Below are 10,279 nucleotides of genomic sequence, written 5' to 3' on the forward strand. Positions count from 1 at the left end.
TTGTGTTTTCTGGCTGGGCGGTTCCTGAACAGTTATTACAATATCTGAATTATTTCAGACCTTATGTGTATCTGTTTACAAGTCTTTCGATTGCAAGGTGGGGATGACCAGCCCTCACAGCAGCACTCAGGGTCCTCTGACTAAATCTTAATCAGAGCTGGACACAGCTTCTTACCTAACATGCATCACAGGCTGATTACTCACCTGTACCTTTGGGGAAGGAGAGGAAACTTCCTGTCTCCAAGGGCAGAGTGCAAAACATCATTCACGGGAAGTCCGAGCAGCCGACCCCCCTGAGAGAATCCAATCAATTAGATTCTTTCATTTTACTCAAAAAGAAATCGAAAGCTATCTAGGTGAAGTGATTACTTTAGAAGTCACAAAGCTGGTTAGGGTCAGATTAGCTCTGAAAGGTCTCTCCTGGTGTCAACATCATGCTCTTCCTTCATACAATATCTGGACTTGATTTAACAATTTATAACACCCCAGGCACATTCAGATCACTAGCAATCCCATGCCCTCATAGCAGTCCCAAACGTACAGCACTGTTACTAACCACTGTGCAACTTGGGGAAGACAACTAGCAATGTGTGCCTACACTTGGTAAGTCAAGACAAGAAAAGAGCGAATTGTCTCAGTGTCCAGCAGCTCCTCCTGCATCCGTATACTTTAATCTATTATTTGTCTGGTTTTTGTGAAGCAACAAAAGACTACCTAAGACCAGATAATTAATACACAATAAAAAGTCATTTCTCATAGTTCTGGTTCAAGATCAAGATGAAATCAATGGTGAGATGGGGGATACAACCTCGGAGGACTATACTGTGGCCATCATGTGGTGGAAAGAGTGGTGACAAGCCAGCAAACAATATACACATACATACATACATACATACATACATACATACATACATACATACATACGTTCATGGGGGTGTGATTAGTAATGGCTGACTAAGACAAGGTACTAAATACCAACTAGTGTTCAGAGTTAAGCCTGCTAGAGCCTATAAGAGACCATAAGAAACTACAGATTGTGTGTTCACATGTGTTTCAAATTGTGTGTTGTTCACCCGATTTTTATAAACTTGAGATAAGTAATAATGGGAACCATCTATTGAATAAGGACTTGTGAAAAAGTCACAGGTCGTTTGTATTGGGTTGAGTATTCGAATGCTGTAGAGAAGGAAGGAGGCAGTAAGAATTCTGAAGGTCAAGCCATGTGAGTTGCAGAGGACATGAAGTATTAAGAAGCTAGAATGTTAAAATTTACAGAGCAGTTCTGATAGTGCACATCTGTAACTCCAGCATTCGTGGGACTGACCTGGAGGATCGTAAGTTCAAAGCCAGTCTGAACTTAGAGAAAGACTCTGCGAAAGGTAGGAAAAAGGAAAGAAAGAACAAAAGGAATAAAGAATAGAAGAAAGGGAGAGGGAAGGAGGCGGGAAGCGAGGGAGGAAGGAGAAAAATAAGGGGATAGAAAGAAGGAGGCAAGGGTGTATTTGAAAGGAGAGAAATTACACAGAGCAGGAACATAAAAAGGGGATTTCACTAACTATGTTTCTCATGAAACAATAAGACAGTAACCAGAACTCTGGTTATTCAGGTAGATCCTTGCTAGTTTTCAACCACATATATTGATGTTTGTACTATGTTCCTTAAATATTTATCTCAGCAATGAAAATATTTTTTAAGCATGCTATGCTGTAGGTACGAAGTCTTTTGGAAACAAATACCCCTAGCTCCTTTAAAGCTTACGTTCCGACTGCTGTAAATGTTGAGGCAAATGTACAAAGGAGCTCAAGGAAGGCTGATAATTGGAAATAGAGTAGCCAGAGGATGCCTCATTCACTTAAAAGGTGAAATGTGTTCAGACTTAGGAAACAAAAGGCTACGTAGTCATCTTAGTGAGGCTCACGCAAAGAGGCAAAGAGGGAAGATGAATCACAAAGATTTGGGAAGGAAACATGCAGCTAGGGCTGAGACAATACAAAGAAGCCAGAAACCTGACTGGAGAGGTAGAGACGCCAGAGGTACTGAGAAGGATGAAGGGGCTTAGAGCACATGAGGTTTTAATGACAATTAAAACAGACTTTTGTTTTCCCTCTGAAACATGTTAAGAGGTCAATGAGAGCTCAGGTTGGTTCAGCTGTCTCTGTAGATTTCTCCATCTTGATCTTGATTCCCCTTATTCATATATTCCCTCCTCCCTTTCTTTGCCTGGATTCCTGGAGCTCGGCCAAGCTCTTAGTTGTGGATATCTGCATCTGGTTCCTTTAATTACTGGATAAAGACTCTATGATGATAGTTGTGGTACTCACCGATCTGATTACAGGAGAAGGCCAGCTCAGGAATCTTAGCTGGGGTCTTCCTTGTGGATTCTTGGGAGTTACCCTAGCACTAGGTTTCTCCCTAATCTCATAGTGGCTCTCTCTCTGTTAAGATATCTCTTCCATTGCTCTTCTGCTTCGAGTTCCTCCCAGCCTTGACCATCCTGTTCCCTCATATTCTTGCCCCCTTTCCTCCTCTTTACCGCCCCCCCCCAGTTTACCTAGGAGAGCTCATCTAATTTCCCTTCCTAGGGTGATCCCTGTGTCCCTCTTAGGGTCTTCCTTGTTACTCATCTTCTCTGGGGTTGCAGATAGTAGTCTGGTTATCCTTTGCTTTACATCTAATATCCACTTATGAGTGAGTACATGCTGTCTTTCTGGGTCTAGGTTACCTCACTCAAAGCTCATGGAAACACAAGAAGTTGAGACCACAGCTATGGAGACTCCATGGGACCGAACTAAAACTAGGCTTTCTAAATGTAGGAGACAGTTGTGAAGCTTGGTCTATCTGAGGGGTCCATGGCAGAAGGATCAAGATCTAACCCTGGTACATGAGCTAGCTTGTTGGAACTCATTCCCTATAGTAGGATGCCATGCTCAGTCTTCATGCATGGGAAAGGGGCTTGGTCCTACATAAACTTTATGTGCCAGACTTTGCTAACTCTTCATGGGAGCCCTTACCTTTGAGGAGGAGTGGAGGGGGAAGGGGGGTCTTGAAGAGAGGTGGGGGTTGGGGGGATGAAAAGAGGGGTAGGCAAGTGAACTTTGGTTGGAATTTAAAATAAAATTAAAAGTGAATATATTATATAAAAAGAAGTCAAAGAGAGCTCTTAGTAGAGTCCTGTCATGACCATTTTAATTAAAATAAAACTTTTATAGATTCTTTGTGTATTCACATCATGCATCCTGATCCCATTCATCTCCGCATCCTTTTATATCCATTCGTTGCCTTCTCAGCCTCCCTCCTTCTCCCTTAATAAATTTTAAGGGAAAACCAAAAACAGATAAACAAACAAACACAGGTCTCATCGTGAAAGCTGTAGTGTGACACACTGAGTCACACACTATTCCAAGTAGTCCATACACACATCTTCACTTGTAAGTATTCATGGCTATGAGTCATTAGTCTGGTTTGAGGCCTGCTACACCCTCTATGCTGGGCCCTCACTGGGACTCTCTCTTGGAGATCCTGCTGTTGCCTTGTGTCGTAGAGATCCTGCAACTTTGGGTCTGAAAGTTCGTCCCCTTTACATGCTCCAGTAGTTCAAAGATGAGGTGGATGTTGGTGTGGGCCGACTCATAGCCCTGGTTCTGGGCCTGGGTGGTAGCAGTGTTGGTCAGCCTGCCAGCTTTCCTTCCTTGTCACCACCAGGGCAAGCTCTCCAGCAGAGCCCTGGCTAGCTCATCCATGGCAGTAATTTAACAAACTTACTCTGCTAAATTTAAAACACATTGTAGGGGGAGACAATGATGGACAACTTCTCAAATTACTGTGGCATCCAAGGCAAGTGAATATAGGAGTCCTTCAGTAGATGTTTCTTCAAATTTAGCCATCTATAATTCATCCTTCAGACTTGAGTTCAGCTAGCAGCTATTATCCCATCTCTGTCCTTAGAAAAAAATGTATGCATTTCTGTTCATATGTACATTAATATGTATGTTTTCATGTAAACAGCCTGTCAGCTTGTAAGGTAATAGCATACCTTGGACCACCTAGAGCTGTTTCCTTTCTTACATAGATCTGGTTCTACTTCATCTTTTACCTACACACTGGAATAGCTCTCACTGCGCATTCTAGTTAGCAACCAGATTTATTTTCCTTGATGATGGCTTCTTGAACTTGTCTGTCAGGACCCAGAAAGAGTCAATAATCAAATATAAACTAAAATTAAAATGTTTTCTCATTAGGGGAGGTGGCTCAGTAAATGCTACATTAGCATTAAAATCCAAATTTGGATTCTCAGTATTCCCATAGCCATTTACAGTGGCCCACATCTGCAAATCCAGGTCTGGTTGAGAGGGAGAGATAGGTGCATCTCAGAACTGTTTGATCAGCCAGCAGAAGGAGACAGTAAAACCATGTCCCAACAATGGAGATGGTGGAGAGTGACAGGGGACATTAGATGTCTGATCTCCAACTGAGCACAGGTACATGAGCATGCACATGCATACACATGGGCTCACGTGTGCACATGCACAACATTGAAGTCTTCTCTAAATCCCATCCAGTGCTTTAACAAACTACTTGAGCCAATTAATCACCCTTCTCTCAGATTTATCTCTGTCCTCTCTACAGTATTTTCAGGCTTTGAGAATTCAGATTTGAATATTAAAAGATGAGTGAAAACTTCACAAAATGTATGTTCTCCTCAGATTTTTTTAAATCTTCAAGAACCCAAATTTATGATTCAATGTAGAAACATCCTATATACACATCCCCTATCTAGTATCAAATTAATCACCCCTTCCAGGGAGAAAGCAAATTACGCTAGTGATTACTACAAGCAAGCAGGTTACTCAGAGACCAGAGATACTTGAATAAGCAGTTTTTGTTACATAAAATCAATAATTTTCAAGTGAACAATTCAGCAGACTTAGCACAATTTCTATCCACCTTTTAATCAGCCTGAGGAAGCTACAAATGGCTCCCCAGCCACTTGGAAATCCCCACTGGAAATGGGAGGGATGTTTTTGGAGATGCTCAGAAGCTAACAAGACAGGGCATAGCAGGAAATGTAGTCACATTCCAATCATCCTTTTGTAAGGAAATGACTAAAGAATTGGTTGTTAACTGAAAAATAGTGTTGGAAACAGGCAAAAGGCACCTTGTCTGTCCTAAGTACTGCTATTTTAACTTCAGACTCCATTTACCTGTAGGATGAAACAAAGTTCAGGTTCCTAAGCCCTAGGGCAGCTGGGACCTTCCAATAGTTAACCAACCTCCTCTGTAAACCTTGGAAATAGTCATTATATCTTTAGTTCTCTAGGAATATTGCGGCTTTTCCAAACAACAGAAGGAACAAATGAATCTGATTGGTTGGACTGAAAGCTTGCACTATATATTGGTTAACAAAGATGGAACATTCAAGGAAGCTCCTAATCTCTAAATCCTGATCAGTAAAAATTGTAACTGGAACTTGGCAACAAGCATTTGTGATTTTTTGTGCTTAAGTACTTGCTTCAGCTGACATTCAGGGTCGTAGTCTGGCTCTGTTCTCCGGCCCTGATCCATCAGCCTCCCCTCCCCCCTTCTTTTGCGCTGCCCTGCATTAAACCTTGGCTTGTGGCAAACTCTTGTGTCTGCTTGGGTTGATTCGGAGCCTTGGACCAGACAATGGTATGTCACAAAAATAACGAAATATATTATGTGCTCCAAAACACTAATCCTGATGGGATGCTTTTTAATTGTTATCAGTCCCAGTTTATCTTTTGAACTAATAATAGTTAAGGAGAATGCTTCCTGTAAGCCAGGGCCTCTATGAATTCACATTACACCAGGTTCTGTTATCAAACATATGGTGAGCAGATTCTCTGGGTTATTGAATTGAGAAAGAAATTGGAGTCACTGCTTTTGGGTGGTGGCCATTTTAATCATGATTACGTGGATGAAAACAACAGCCCCTGTTTATAGTAAAGAGTTTCTTCCCTCATTTCTTTTTTTCAATTTTTTAATTTAAATTAGAAATATGCTTGCCTCACATGTCAATCCCAGCTCCCTCTCCTCCTTCCTTGCCCCTCCACCAGCCCCCCCAGCCCCCACACCCAATCCCCACACCATTCCCCAGGGAGGGTAATGCCCTCCATAAGGGATCTCCAGAATCTGTCATTTCATTTGGGGCAGGGCCTAGGCCCTCCCTCATGTGTCCACGCTGAGAGAGCATACCTCCATGTGGAATGGGCTCCCAAAGTTCATTCATTCATACTTCATGGTAAACACTCATCTACTACCCAAGGCCCCAGAGATTGCCAAGGCCTCCTGACTGATACTATATTCAGGGGGTCTGGATCAGTCTCCTGTTGACCTCTCAGCCATAAGTCTGGAATCCAAGAGCTCCGCCTTGTCAGGTAGGCTATCTTTGTGGGTTTCACCAGCACAGTCTTGACCCCTTTGCTCATCACTCCTCCCTCTCTATCACTGGGTTCCAGGAGTTCAGTTCAGTATTTAGCTTTGGGTATCTGCCTCTGCTTCCATCAGTCACTGCATGAAGGTTCTAGGATGGCATATAAGGTAGCCCTCAATCTCATTTTCAGGGAGGGGCTATTAAGATAGTCTCTCCATTATTGCTTAGTTTGCCAGTTAGTGTCATCCTTGTAGATCTCTGGAAATCTCACCAGTGTCAGTTCTCTCCTCAAGCCTATAATGAATCCCTCTATTATGGTATCTCTCATCTTGCTCACCTCTGTTCTTCCCCTGACTCAACCTTCCTGTTCCCCTATGCCTTCCTCTCCCCTCCTCTTATCCCCCTCTCTTTTTTCTGGTTCCCTCTCCCTTCCCCTCATGCTCCCAATCTGCTCACGAGATCTTGCCTCATTCCCCTTCTCTGGGGTGTCATGCATATTTCTCTTGGGAAACTCCCTTGTTTCCCAGATTCAATGGCAATGGGATTGTAGGCTGGCACTCCCCTGATCCATGTCTAAAATCCATATATGAGTGAGTATATACCATGTTTGTCTTTGTATGTCTGTGTTACCTCACTCAGGATGGTTTCTTCTAGTGCCATCCATTTGCCTGCAAATTTCAAGATTCCTTTGTAATTTTTCACTGAGTAGTAATCCCTTGTGTAAATGTACCACATTTTCTCTATCCATTCTTCAGTTGAGGGGCATCTAGGTTGCTTCCAGGATCTGGCTATTACAAATAATGCTGCTATGAACATAGTGGAACAGACATCCTTGTTGTATGAATGGGCATTTTTGAGTATATGCCTAAGAGTAAAATTTCTGGATCTTATGGTATACTGAGTCCCATTTTCCTAAGGAATCTTCATACTGATTTCCAAAAGGGATGTACAAGTTTGCACTCCTACCAGCAATGGAGGAGTGTTTCCCTTTCTCCACATCCTCTCCAGCATAAACTGTCATTGGTGTTTTTTTTTTTTATTTTAGCCATTATAACAGGAGTAAGATGATATCGCAGAGTTGTTTTGATTTGCATTTCCCTAATGGCTAAGGATGTTGAGCACTTTCTTAAGTGTCCCTCAGTCATTTTAGACTTCTCTATTGAGAATTCTCTATTTAGTTCTGTACCCCACTTTTTAATTGGATCCTTTGGTGTTTTGGAGACTTGCTTCTTGAGTGTTTGTAAATTTTGGAGATCAGCCCTCTGTCAGATGTGGGGTTGGTGAATAGCTTTTCCAATTCTGTAGGCTGCCTTTTTGTCTGGTTGACTGTGTCCTTTGTGTTACAGAAGTTTCTCAGTTTCAGGAAGCCCCATTTATTAATTGTCTATCTCAGTGTCTGTGCTACTGGTGTTATGTTCAGGAAGCAATCTCCCGTACCAATTCATTCAAGGGTACCTCCCACTTTCTCTTCTAAGAGGTTCAGTGTGGCTGGATTTACATTGAGGTCTTTGATCTATTTGGACATAAATTTTGTGCATGGAGATAGACATCAATGTATCTGCAGTCTTCTACATGCCTATATGCCAATATCCAGTTATGCCAGCACCATTTGTTGAAGATGTTTTCTTTTTTCCATTGTATAATTTAGCTTCTTTGTAAAAAACCAGGTGTTGATAGGTGTATGGATTAATATCAGGGTGTTCAATTTGATTCCATTGGTTTTCCTCTCCACTTTTGTGTCACTACTAAGCTGTTTTCAGGACTATATATAACTCTATAATAGAGCTTGAAGTCAGGGATGGTGAAGCCTCCAGATATTGCTTTGTTGAACAGGGTTGTCTTGGCTATCCTGGGTCTTTTATTTCTACATATAAAGTTGAGGATTGTTCTTTCAAGGTCTCTGAAGAACTGTACTGGAATTTTGATGGGCATTGCATTAACTCTGTAAATTGCTTTTGGCAGGATTGCCATTTTTACTACATTAATCCTACCTGTCCAAGAGCATGGGAGATCTTTCCATTTTGTGGTGTCTTCTTTAATTTCTTTCTTTAAAGACTCAGTGTTACCCCAAGGTATTTTATGCTGTTTGTGGCAATTGTAAAGGGTGATATTTCTTTGATTTCTTTCTCAGCCATTTTATCTTCTGTGTATAGTAGGGCTACTGATTTTCTTGAGTTGATCTTGTATCCTGCCACTTTGCTGAAGGTGTTTATCAGCTGTAAGAGTTCCTTGGTAGAGTTTTTTGGGTCACTTATGTAAACTATCATATCATCTGCAAATAGTGAAAGTTTTACCTCTTCCTTTCCAGTTTGTATCCCCTTGATCTCCTTCTGTTGTCTTATTGTTTTGTCTAGAACTTCAAGTACAATATTGAAGAGGTTTGGGGAGAGGGGACAGCCTTGTCTTGTTCCTGATTTTAGAGGAATTGCCTTGAGTTTCTCCGTTCAGTTTGATGTTGGCTGTTGGTTTGCTGTATATAGCTTTTATTATGTTTAGGTATGTTTCTGTTATCCAGATCTCTCCAAGACATTTATCATGAATTGGTATTAGATTTTGTCGAAAGTTTTTTCAGAATCTTGTGAGATGATCATGTGATTTTTTGTTTCTCAGTTTGTTTATATGGTGGATCACGTTGATCGATTTTTGTATGTTGAACCATCCCTGCATCCCTGGGATGAAACCTGCTTTATCATGGTGGATGTTTTTCTTATGTGTTCTTGGAATCGATTTGCCAGTATTTTATTGAGTATTTTTGCATCAAAGTTTATGAGGAATATTGGTCTGAAGTTCTCTTTCTTAGTTGTATTTTTGTGTGGCTTGGGTATCAATGTTATTGAAGACTTGGAAAAAGAGTTTGGCAAAGACCCTTCTGCTTTATTGCATGGAATTCTTTGAGGAGAATTGGTATAAGCTGTTCTTTGAATTTCTGGTAAAATTCTGCACTGAGGCCATCTGGCCCTGGGATTTTTTTGGTTGGGAGACTTGTGATGACTGCTTCTATTTCCTTAGGTGTTATAGGTCTACTTAAATTGCTTATCTGTTCTTGATTTAATTTTGATAAGTGATATCTATCCAGAAAAATGTTCATTTCCTTTAAATTTTCAAATTTTGTGGAGTATCGTTTTTCAAAATATGACCTGATCATTCTCTGGATTTTCTCACTGTCTGTTATTATGTCCCCTTTTCATTTATGATTTTGTTAATTTGCATGTTCACACTCTGTATTTGGTAAGTATGGATAAAGGTTTGTCTGTCTTGTTGATTTTCTCAAAGAACCAACTCTTTGTTATATTGATTCTTTGTGTTGTTTTGTTTCTAGTTTATTGATTTCAGCCCTCAATTTAATTATTTCCTGACATCTGCTCCTCTGGGGTGAGTTTGCTTACTTTTGTTCTAGAGCATTCAGTTGTGCTGTTAATTCTCTAGTGTGACTATTCTCCAGTTTCTTCATGTGGACACTTATTGCTATGAACTCTCCTCTAGCACTGCTTTCAAAGTATCCCATAAGTTTGGGTAGGTTGTGTCTTCATTCTCATTGAATTCTAGGAAGAACTTAATTTCTATTTTTATTTCTTCTTTGACCCAGGAGTAGTGCAATTTCACATTAGTGGTGAATTCTAACTTTCAAGTATGGTGGTCTGATAAGATACATGGAGTTATTCCAATTTTTTTGTACCTGTTAAGGTTTGCTATGTTGCCAAGTAAGTGGTCGATTTTTGAGAAAGTTCTGTATGGCGGTGAGAAAAAGTATATTCCTTTGTGTTGAATGGAATGTTCTATAGATGTCTGTTAAACCCAATTGGGTCATAACTTCTATTAGTTCCTTTGTTTCCTTGTTAAGTTTCTCTCTAGTAGTCCTGTCTAGTGGTGAGAGTGGGGTGTTGAAGT

This window comes from Mesocricetus auratus, unplaced genomic scaffold, assembly GCF_017639785.1.
Source record: "Mesocricetus auratus isolate SY011 unplaced genomic scaffold, BCM_Maur_2.0 Super-Scaffold_100001, whole genome shotgun sequence".
NCBI classification, from domain to species: Eukaryota; Metazoa; Chordata; class Mammalia; order Rodentia; family Cricetidae; genus Mesocricetus; species Mesocricetus auratus.